Raw genomic sequence first — 12283 nt, 5'->3', positions numbered from 1 at the left:
AAGGATGATAAGAGAGTTGCCCTCTTTCTTGGTGTAGACAGTATTGTCAGAATGACACCTAGAAAAGCCAGATTCTAAAAGAAAGCTATCCATTTTGGCATACCAAGCCCGAGGAGCTTGCTTGAGGCCATAAAGGGATTTCTTAAGTCGACAAACAAGGCTGGAGTCTGTTTGTATGAAGCCAATGGGTTGTTCCATATAGATTTCTTCCTGCAAGTCCCCATGCAAGAAGGCAGATTTAACATCCATCTGATGGACTTCCCATTTTAAAGAGGCAGCAAGGGAAAGAACAAGGCGGATGGAGTTCATTTTGGCAACAGGAGAAAAGGTTTCAGTGTAGTCAATGCCTTCAACCTGTGAAAAGCCCTTAGCAACGAGACGAGCTTTATGTTTATCAACTTTCCCATCTGGTCCATACTTGGTTCTGTAAACCCATTTACATCTAACAAGTTTGCGTCCCTTTGGTAGAGGAACAAGATCCCATGTATCATTTGTCATCAATGAATGATATTCTTCATTCATAGCTGCTTCCCAATGTGGATGGCCTGAAGCTTTTGCAAAAGTGTCAGGATCATGATTTACTGGAGCTTGAGCCAGTAAAGAAGAGGCTCTTTCAAACTGAGAACGTGTACGTCGCTGATCTGTAGGATCACCGGCAAGATCACCTGCTGCATCCCGAGTGGCACGGACCCATCTTGGAAGTTGAGGATCCTGAGAAGGTGGGGGAGGATTATCATCCTCGCTTTCATCATTTGAAGAAGAAATGTTTTCAAAGATAGAAGAGATAGGAAGAGGTGGCACATCCGCCGGACTAGGCTCGCAGGCCGATTTATTTTCATCAAATTTTACATCTCTTCTAATGATAACATTTTTGGACTTAAATGGAATAAGTCTATAACCTTTTACATCTTCAGAATATCCAACAAAAGTACATTTCTCACTTTTAGGTTCTAAAGCTTTATGCTTTTCATCTGGAATATGGGCCCATGCTTCACTTCCAAACACACGAAAGTGACTTACATCTGGTTTAATGGAACTCCAAGCTTCTTCTGGAGTGATATTCTCTAGAACCTTAGTAGGAGTGCGATTGATTATATAATTTGCACAATTAATTGCTTCGGCCCAAAAACTAAGACTGAGTCCTTTAGATTGCAGCATACAATTAGCCATTTCCTTTAAGGTGCGGTTTTTCCTTTCAGCTACACCATTTTGTTGTGGAGTGTATGGAACAGTATGTTGCATTTGAATTCCATTTTCGGTGCAAAAGTTGATGAATGTGTTTTTAACATATTCTCCACCATTATCAGTTCTTAGCTTAAGAATTTGATGTCCAGATTGTTTTTCAACAAATGCTTTGAAGGCCAAAAAAGTGGTAAATACTTCGCTCTTGAGTTTTAAGAAGTATACCCAAGTGCGTCTGGAGAAATCATCAATGAAAGTTAAGAAGTACTTGCAGCCAGAGAATGAAGCAACAGGAAGAGGACCACATAAATCACTGTGCACAAGCTGTAAAGGGGCTGAGGCATGCCAAGAGGCACGTTTGTCAAAACTGTCCCGATGATGTTTTCCGAGTACACATCCGGAACAAACACCATCTCTGCAAGATACCATAGGAAGACCTGTCACCATATTTTCTTTACATAGATTCTGAAGGGAGCGATAGTTTAAGTGACCAAATCGCTCATGCCAAAGTTTGCTCACTTCATCATTATGAGCAACAAATACGGAGGGAAGATTGGATGACCCAAAGTTGTGAAACTTATACAACCTTTTGGAATCATCAGCAAGACCAGTAGCTAGAATCTGTTTAGGATCTTTTAAATCCTTGATTACAACATCATGAGGTGAAAATTCAACAATTTTACCTTCACCTGAATGAGTTATCTGATAGACAGATAGAAGGTTGCAGGATAAGGTTGGAACACATAATACATCATTAAACTGACCATTGTCTAGATGAACAGTTCCAGTCCCTACAACATTAAGAGATCTATCATCACCAATATATATATTTTTGGTGTTACAATCATTTAAAGAAGAAAACATGGCTTGGTTTTTGGCCATGTGACAAGAGGCTCCAGAGTCAATGAGCCACTCATGAGAATGAGAAGAAGAAGAAGACACATTTAATGCATAACCAGACTGAGATGATTGACAATGAGATGCAGAAAGTGCCATTCCGGAAGTTGAAGTTGAAGTAGGCTCCACATGGATGTTATGTTTCTTCATTGCGGCTTCCAAGGCTTCCATCTTCTTAAAGCATTTAGATTCTAAGTGGCCATCTCGATTACAAAAGTTACAATGTCTATCAGTCTTCTTCCATTTGTTTTTATTGGTCTTATCATTTTGCTGAAATGATCTTTCATTTTGAGGCTGAAATGGTTTAGGACCATTCTTTTGAGGATATGACTTCTTAGGATTCTTTGAATTTGGTTGCTGCTGGGCGGCTAACGCTTTCGTGGAAGAGTTTCCAAGATTAAGAAGACCAAGGTGTAAGAGTTTTTCTTGTTCTCTTATTAAGGAATCACAAAAGGAGTCAAAGGAAGGGGGCTTGTAGTCTTGTCCTTGACAAATGAAAGCTTCTCTTGTAGAATGGAAAGTGGAAACAAATACAGAGTAGGCTGGTCCCAACTTAGTAAGGATGGAATAAATAAGGTTACCATCGTCTTTCTTAACTTTAACACCTTCTAGGAGATATCTAAGGTTCTTGAATTTGGACAAGAAATCTTCAATGCAAGAAAAATTATTAGGATCCAAAGTAAGCAGCTCATTTTCAAGTTGATGGGCTCTAATTTCATTTTTAATCCCAAAAACTTTAGCAAGTTTTTCTAATGCTTCATGAGGAGTCTCAAGTTCCGCAATGTGGAATCTAAGATCAGGAGAAATAGACATCCCTATCAAACCACGTGCTTGATCTTGTCTATTTTCCCATTTTGCCGCCTTGTCTTCATCTTTTGGTTTCTTCTCTTGGTCTGTGGCTATTCTGAAGAGACCTTTACTTCTAAGTAAATCTTCGATGTAGGCTACCCATTGGAAGTAGTTAGTGCTGTCAAGAATGACTTGGCATGGGTTTTCCATTTAAAAAAAAAACTGAAGCTGAAGATGCTGAAAGTAGGTGTTCCAATGGATAGATCTCGAAAAAATAGGCGGTTTTAAAAAAAACGGCTCTGAAAAAGGCTTCCGGATGAAGAAGTTATGGCTTTTTGAAAAATAATTGTTGAAGTAGCCGGCAAAGTGCGCGAATGTACGGGAATGAAAAAATCCGCCCCCACAAAATGGAGACTTGAACCCAAGACCTCTACTCTCTTAAAATAGCTTTGAACCAATTGATCTATACAAAAAATTTGAGAGAGAGAGAGAGAGAGAGAGAGAGAGGGGGGGGGGGGGCCTCGGTTTGCGTGCTTGCCTTGAGAAAGCTCTTTTTCCCTACAAAACACAAAACACAAAACCCAACACGAATATGCAAAGAAAAACGAACCTTGCGGCTCGAAGTTAGCTTTAGCCAAAAAACTAGAAATTTTAAAAAAATCTCAAAGTTAGCTTTAGCCGAAAAACTAAATATTCTTCTCAATGTTTCTGATTTTCCGAGATCACACTAAGGTGCAGGGAAAAGAGCATACGCATGAGAAAAATCCTTCCTTTCTGTTTCTGATTTGCCCAGATCGCACAGAGTCGCAGGGCAAAGAGCATACGCAGAAATGAAAGGTATAGATCCGGTTAAAAAAAAGGCTAAATAAACTGAGATCGAAATAAGCAGAGAGAAAATAACAGTAAACTGCAAAAAAAAAAACTGTATACCTCCCGATCTGAAAAATGACGCAGCTAGGGCTACCGGAAACCTTTTCGCGTGAAACGAAAGGGGTTCCTCACTGGAACAGATGCTCCGAACGCAACAGAGCAGTCCTCTCGGCCCGAAAGCAGTCAGAAACAGCAGATCTAGGAAACGACAGCCGCATGCAGTTCTACCGGCTTCAGATTTGGATCACCAACGGACGCGGCCCTCAAATAGCTCTGATACCATGTAGGAATTTACAGGGTAAGTTCCACAGAAAGAATACCAAAAGGACACCGCTCACAACCAGATCTCAAATCAATACACCAGTATTTTTGACGTGGTTAAAACCCTCAGAGTGCAAGGAGGGAAACAGTCCACGGCCTGTCCCAACGTGGGTACTACAGGCAATTTATTAATCAAAGAATGAAAATTTACATAAGCTTCTCTCATGCACGGATTTCCGAACAATGACCCTCCATGCGCTTTAAATAGAACTCATGGACCAATCGGGTGTCAAGCCACGGATCAAGTGTCGGTAATACCGAGGTGAGAGTGAACCGTCGGATCACTACATATCGTGACCGTCGGATTGTAAGTTACAAAATGTACAACGGTAAAGAAACACACTTTACCTAACTCTAACCTAACTCTATACTAGACCAAGTTGAACTTAACTATATCCTATGTGTCGGAATATCCTAACACTTTGGGAGTCTCAAATACCTTGGAATTATTGTCCAAAACATTTTGGAGATCTGGAGAAATAGATGATTTCGACGTGGGAACCTCTAGCAAACATAATTGTGCAATTACAACACATTGTTCTTCCTTTAGAAGCTTTGTCATGCCTATTATAGACATTTTTGGGCACTGCAACCCCAATCATAAATGTCCATAAACCAAGGGCTCCTAAGTCCCTAAAAGTGTTGTTCTAACCCCTAAAAGAACAAGGTCAACTGATTACATCTTCTCCCAGAAGTTCTCCATGAAAAACTACTCAAAACTGGTCAAAACTGGACCATCTCACCTGCTCCATGGTCAAAGTGCGTTGCATCCCACCTAAATACACACGGGAGGTGCGATGCATACTGAAAAGCCCTTCTATGGGGTGCGATGGGCGAGAGTGGACAAATGGCAGGGTCAATCTGCAAGGTGGAGGATCATGGAATCTTCCAGAAACTTCTCCTGTGACACTTGCCTCTCTGCATTCACCCAGGGATGAGTAAGAGATCATCAATCTCCAAGTGCAATCAAGAACTATCAGAGAGAGGACACTAATCAAATCTCAAAAGATGACTCACCCCCCTTGCAAACATCTATATATGGATCCCTCATCCCAGAGATCCGGAGGCTGGAATTTTGTATCTTGTAAGGAAGTGCTGCTAGTTTCTTCGTGTAACATCATATTGTTGGGTGATCTAAGCTTTTCATGAGGTGAAGAAGGGCTTTCTTGCTGAGAGGATGATGTTGGGTCAGAGCAATTAGTTGTAATCCTCTTTGCTATTCTTGATTATTAATAAAGCTATTCAAGTTTTCCTCCACATTCTTGTATGATTGATGATATATGCATTTGTGTGGTCAATATATATTTGGTCCTGTATTGTTTATGATAGTAGATCTATGTTCTTGGATAGTGTTATGCTGCTTTGATTCTACAGGTGCTCTTTGAAGCTGGGTAGACGAGGAAGTGAGTGGCAAAGATCTATCAGAAGGGAGAGGAAGCAAGCAAGGAACCAAGCGCAAGACAAAGGTTGGTCTCCTTTATTCCCCTCTTATCTACTTCTCATAAAGGAAAAGGAAAGTGGTTTTAGTTTGTTTGTTTCTAAGATAGCTACCAGCCTTAGTGGGACTAACAACTCTGCATAGACACTAGATTTCCCGATAACAAAATGGCGACTCCACTGGGGAGTGAATAGATTGTTTGTTTGTCTATATTTGTTTGCTTTATAAACTTATAGACGGAGCCTGAAGTCAAGCCAGCTAGCCTTCGAACTGCATTTTCTATGCAAGTGCAAAGTAGATCAATGCTGCTTCAGTCTATCTCCAGGTTTTGTTTATGAACTGAACAATCAATTTACAAGCTCTCTAATTGCCCTTGTGGTGGCTCTAGTAACCTCCTTAGATCTACCCCTGTGATTTATTTACTGATTACCACATGCTCGGCCTAAATCCCTGAACTGAGCTGCAAACTGTGACCCGGAACCCAGTTGAAGTCTCGTCCCTAGACCATCGCACTATCTCTTCTTTGGAATCTGGATGCATTGCACTTCCCATGTGTAGTAGGTGCGTTGCATCTCACTTTCCCTGTGTTACAGGTGCGCTGATCAGACAAGACCTCTTCTGCTCTTAGATTTTGGTTTCCGTGTTCACTCTTTTTAGCTCTATTCAAGAGTTTGCTGTCTGTAGTCAGTACACCTCTGTGGAAACCCCCTTCCTTGCCATTATTCCGCCTCCATTGTGCAAAGAACTGTAAATGTTTTTATGTATTTTGGGCCATTTTCAGTTCTCTTTTACAAAGAAGTAGTGTAATTGAACTGTCGTTTCTTGATTTGAAAGTGTCGCAAGTGTCATTTTCAGTCATAGAAGAGAATCCGATTGTTCTTGATAGTCAATTACACTGTTACTCTTGTACTTGATTTGAATTAGTAGTTTTTCAAGTGTCGAAAGCAAGTTTTCAATTCCAAATCGAAAAGTGTCGTCTTTGTCTTGAAAAGAAACTTGTTAGTAATGTTGCTTTGAAAAATAATTCAGATTTGCACTTAGCTTTCTTTTTATCATTCACACATTAAGAAGGCTGAAAACAAATACATGCATGTGCATTTGCATTTAGATTGTTTGTTAGTTTGATTTAGGACAGTGCATATAGTGTGTGCTCTCTGCTCTATGTTGAAAGAATATCATCTCTCTTTCCTTAGTAGCTAGGATTTTCATTGCAAAAAGAAGATTAAACGATTGTTTATCATCTTAGATTGCATTTTAGGAATTGTACATCTACATCACGCGGTGAACCTGAAAGGCAAATTTCTTAAGCAAGATCAACTGTAAAATAAATTTAATGAATCTAAAAACGCTTTGGAACCTAACGCACAACATTTAGAAGTCTAGGCTAGAGACGTATTCTGGCATCGTAAAGCCTGGTAACTGTTGTTTTCATTGCTGGTTGGGTGATTCCTCCACTTTGAGACGATAAGTGCCAGTACGGACTTGTGCTCCCATGTACCGTCGAGTATATATTGGGAGACCACAATAGGCTTTATCCTTTATCCATAGGAAGTCGTGTCTGCCGCCCTATCGATCGCAATGCACTGAACACAGCATTCGGGAAGATTGACTGTCGTACCGTAAAAAGTATTCTGCAGTTTTTTGATTGGTTTGGTAATCCCTCTGTCTAGATTTCCAGAGCAGTCTCTTTCATTCCTTTTCAGACTCCTTAAAGGAAAAGGTCCATCTGAGCACTTGTCACTTCAAGCTCATTAAAAATCGAAGGTGACTAGAGTCATCTTTTGTTTTTTCTCGACTCTTAAAAATTGAAAAAACAAGTTGTGTCAAAGCGTCTAAAATTTATTTTAATCGAAATAATCATCACCTTTCCTACGTTGGTCTTAGGTTGAGAAAAATGGAGTCCACCAACCAAGGATTTCCCCTTGGAGGAAATCCTAGTCCTTTCTCCTCTTGGGGAGATGTTGGTGCACCCCATATGGCCACATTGTCGCTTCCAGGATTGACAATCGGCTTGCCCGTATGGCTCTTCTCGACCTCTGTCATTCAGAACACCGTGATTCCTAAACAATCAAATCAGCAACTAAACGATACTAGAGTTACACCTCAACCTTCTACTTCATCCAATTCTTCCTCTCCTGCTTCCTCTTCGCTTGATGAAGCTGGTAAAGCCAAAAATCAAGTAACTAAGAAGAAGAAGGAGCCAAAGGCAAAAAGGGGCGACCAGGCATCGTCTAGCGAAAATCCACACACTGCACCGTCCAGGCCTAAATCGCCATGTGTCATTTGCAAAGGAGACCACTATCATCGATATTGTCCTTGCATCCCTCGGATCTTAAGGGACTGGTCTCCTCATTTGCACAATCCGGTGTCATCAACCTCTAATGATCATGTTGAAAATACACCGTCGACTAGTGAAAGTGAAGCCCCTAGACAAAAAGGAAAATGTAAATTTCCTTGTAGACTGTGTGAGGGTGATCACGCCGTCCACCGTTGTCCCTTCTTAGACGAGGCTAAAAGAGTTTTGGAAGACCGTCCGGTTTCACAGTTGCGGCTTCCTCCTGGATATAAGAAACTCTTGCCAAGTTTGTCACTAGTTGAAAATCCGGCTGACACGCCATTGTGGTCGGTCGAAGCATCTACCATTGAAGATAAACCATCTGAATCCACACCAGATGAAAATCAAAAGGTCGAGGCGGCAGTTGACCCGGTCTTGCCTTCAGAGGATCCATCTTCAGATGATATAGTCACCAAAGAGAACAAGAATGACACCGTCCAAATTCTCTTCGTAAGCACAAATCCGATGAACATGGGGGCAGTCTACCTGTTCCTTTATCGCAGGAAGGAAGTTCGTCAGAGTCGTATCTGGCTGTCTATTTGGTCCCACCTCCAAGCAATCTAGTCGTTTCCTTCGATTGGAATCTACTAGACAGACCCCGCTTACCGGCTAGTGTGCCATTTCGAATCATTGCTCAAATATATAGAATGGTCATGGCCGGTACCATCATAGATGAAGGGGCTTCTGTGAGTATCCTTTCCTCAACTGCTTGGAAAGCGCTTGGTTTGCCATCGCTTTTTCCTGAAATGAGAAATCTAACAGGCTTTGACAAAGGAACCAGTCGACCGTTAGGGATCCTTCCCGATGTGCCGATAACATTGAGAAGGAAAACCATTCACATGAACGTAATGGTAGTCCAAGGACCCCTGGATTATAATCTACTCCTTGGACGCGACTATATTTATTGCATGGGAGCCATTGTCTCCTCACTCTTTAGATTAATGTGTTTTCCGCATGAAGGAAGACTGGTCAAGCTCGTAGACCAGCTTTCATTCCCCGGTTCACACATCGCAAATAGTCAAATACCATCCCTGAATGGTATTTTCATGCAAGGAATGTCTCATCAATCCCCAGTCCGTCCACCTGATGAGCGCGAGTGATTCATGAGGACATGACTGAAACCCAGGGGGCATGCACCCTAGTCTGTTTCGGCAAGAAAACCTTGGGCATAGAGTAGGTTTCCGTGAAGGATATATGACTGGTTGACACACCCGTCCATTTAGGAAAATGGGGTTAGACCGGAATAAGATACCTCTGTTAGAAGGTAGGCCTTTCCCGATAGAACAAATGTTTTGTCTGCAAATTGAGGGGTAACCTGGAAAAGGTAGGCCTTTCCCGATAAAACAAATGTTTTGTCTGCAAATTGAGGGTTAACCTGGAAACTCTACTTCACTATACCTGGGGGCATGCAAACCTTTTGGTGTGCAAGCGAAGAGCGACCATTTATTTTTTTTAATTTGTAGGTCCTCTAACCCTTTAAACTCGTAGGATTGGTCGTTTCCTAACTTGCATTAAGAAAGGATGCGGGGCAAAGCTTTGAAAAAATGCCATTTTTAAATGATACATCCTTATTATACGACTGGATCGAGCAGTTTTAATGCGGAATTCAAGCTCGTTAAAAAATAAACATAAGCAATGAGCAAATGTTCCCCCAGAGTTTAAGCTCATTAAAAAATGAACCAATTTCCAATAAATAACCATCGTGAATGTATTATCATAAGCCTTTGAAGCCTTGGTCGTGTTCTCATCATCACCTCCACTCTGTATTGGCCGATCATTCACCTCCATTTGATTGTTTACCCTTTTGAGGAACAGCTGCGAAGAGTGATCCTGTTAGCCATCCTTGTAACACTGCCGTGATTGGAAAATTCCAAACCTTACCTGGAATTAGCTGCTACCCGAATTTATCACTCGTTCCTCAAAAAACGAGTCTCCTTTAAGCTCTTTTCAACTGACTCGTGAAATATGAAAAGATTGCCAAGCAATTGGCCTCTCCAGCTCGTTAAAGTGACCGAAAGTGCTATCCCTCCTTTAGATTTTAATCTTTTTGGACTTGAGGGATTATTACACAAAAAGATCGAGCGCTTGTTTTGTTCGGCTCGTTAAAAGGACCGAAAATTCATCCCTTTTGTATTGTTTTATACTTTTTCGAACTCAAGGGATTATATGACGAAAAAGAATTATTGGAGTTTTCTTTACGTCCCTTTTTCAAACTCTCTAAAATTGAAAAGGACCGAGTTATCTTTGTTGTTAAACTCGTTAAAACCGAATAGCGACAAACTTGTCCATACAGACAAGAACGAGTTTCACTATCGCTAGGCTCATTAAAACATAGCGATGGGTTTGCCCAAAGGGTAAATTATAGAACAAGCATATGTTATCCTCCTCAAGCTTGACAAAAATAAAGAGGTACTGGTCAGCAATGACTGGGGAAAAATTGGGAAGAAAACTTGAAGAAACTTTATTGGTAGCAAGTCGCTCTTGAACATGACACTTTCACTCCGCATCCGAGTCGGGTTGGGTTGTTCCGTTCACTGGTCATATCACCATGGGTCCATCACACCATCCATATTTGGGGTAAAGCTAAGTCCCTAAAAGTGTTGTTCCAACACCTAAAAGAACAAGGTCAACTGATTACATCTTCTCCCAGAAGTTCTCCATGAAAAACTACTTAGAACTGGTCAAAACTGGACCATCTCACCTGCTCCATGGTCAAAGTACGCTGCATCCCACCTAAATACACACGGGAGGTGCGATGCATACTGAAAATCCATTCTATGGGGTGCGATGGGCGAGAGTGGACAAATGGCAGGGTCAATCTGCAAGGTGGAGGATCATGGAATCTTCCAGAAACTCCTCCTGTGACACTTGCCTCCCTGCATTCGCCCAGGGATGAGTAAGAGATCATCAATCTCCAAGTGGAATCAAGAACTATCAGAGAGAGGACACTAATCAAATCTCAAAAGCTGACTCATCCCCCTTGCAAACATCTATATATGGATCCCTCATCCCAGAGATCCGGAGGCTGGAATTTTGTATCTTGTAAGGAAGTGTTGCTGGTTTCTTGGTGTAACATCATAGTGTTGGGTGATCTAAGCTTTTCATGAGGTGAAGAAGGGCTTTCTTGCTGAGAGGATGATGATGGGTCAGAACAATTGGTTGTAATCCTCTTTGCTATTCTTGATTATTAATAAAGCTATTCAAGTTTTCCTCCACATTCTTGTATTATTGATGATATATGCATTTGTGTGGTCAATATATATCTGGTCCTATATTGTTTATGATAGTAGATCTATGTTCTTGGATATTGTTATGCTGCTTTGATTCTACAGGTGCTCTTTGAAACTGGGTAGACGAGGAAGCGAGTGGCAAAGATCTATCAGAAGGGAGAGGAAGCAAGCAAGGAACCAAGCGCAAGACAGAGGTTGGTCTCCTTTATTCCCCTCTTATCTACTTCTCATAAAGGAAAATGAAAATGGTTTTAGTTTGTTTGTTTCTAAGGTAGCTACCAGCCTTAGTGGGACTAGCAGCTCTGCATAGACACTAGATTTCCCGATAACAATGCCGTTAGAGTTGATTATCTTTCCTGGTTTCCCTGTGATACCCCTTAATTCAACTTCCTTTCCTTCCGAAAAAAAATTAAAAAATTAAAAATTAAATTTAAAAATTAAAAAATTAAAAAATTAAAAAAATAAAATTAAATAAAAAATAAAAAATAAAAATAAAAAAATTCAAGAAGAGTTCTTGGAAATTAAAAGTTATCGTATCCAAAGATTGTAGCCATGGTTAGCTTGATATTACGGCACTTTCCAAAGCACTTTATGGTTCTTCCATTTGCAACCATCACTTGACACTCTGGTGCTAAATATAGGAAGCAATTCAATTCCTTCGCTATCTTACAATGAATAAAATTATGGGTATTGCCCGAATCAATCAACACTATTACCTTTTTCTTCTTGATATGTCCTTCCATCTTGACAGTTTGAGGAGTGGTAATCTCTGCCAATGCATTACAATATATGGTCGGATTCATTTCTTGGTGCTCGATGTGATCTTTCACTTCTTGAACCTTTTTCTTCTTGATATGTCCTTCTATCTTGAGAGTTTGAGTAGTGGTAATTCTTGCCAATGCTTTACAAGATATGATCGGATTCATTTCTTCTTTATCTGGGGTTGGTTCCTGGTGTATATCCTCTTCTTTTGATGTTTCTTTTCTTCCTCCTCTTCACAATCTATGTAAAATAATTTCTTCTCGGGACATTTATGACCTTTAGTGTATTTGCTATCACAAATGTAACAAATCCCTTTTTCTATTTTTTCTTCTAATTGTTGTGGTGTAAACCTTGTAGGTTGTAGAAGGCTGGGATCAAAAAAACTTCCATATTTATAGTTTTGAGTGGTAGGATTCCTTGTTTCCATAATTCCGCTTTCAATTTTTCTTGCCAACCTGA

This window comes from Pinus tabuliformis, chromosome 6 (assembly GCF_031772625.1).
Source record: "Pinus tabuliformis cultivar Carrire ecotype Pingquan chromosome 6, CPIR1, whole genome shotgun sequence".
Classification (NCBI taxonomy): domain Eukaryota; kingdom Viridiplantae; phylum Streptophyta; class Pinopsida; order Pinales; family Pinaceae; genus Pinus; species Pinus tabuliformis.
Note: the sequence above shows the minus strand (reverse complement) of the source record.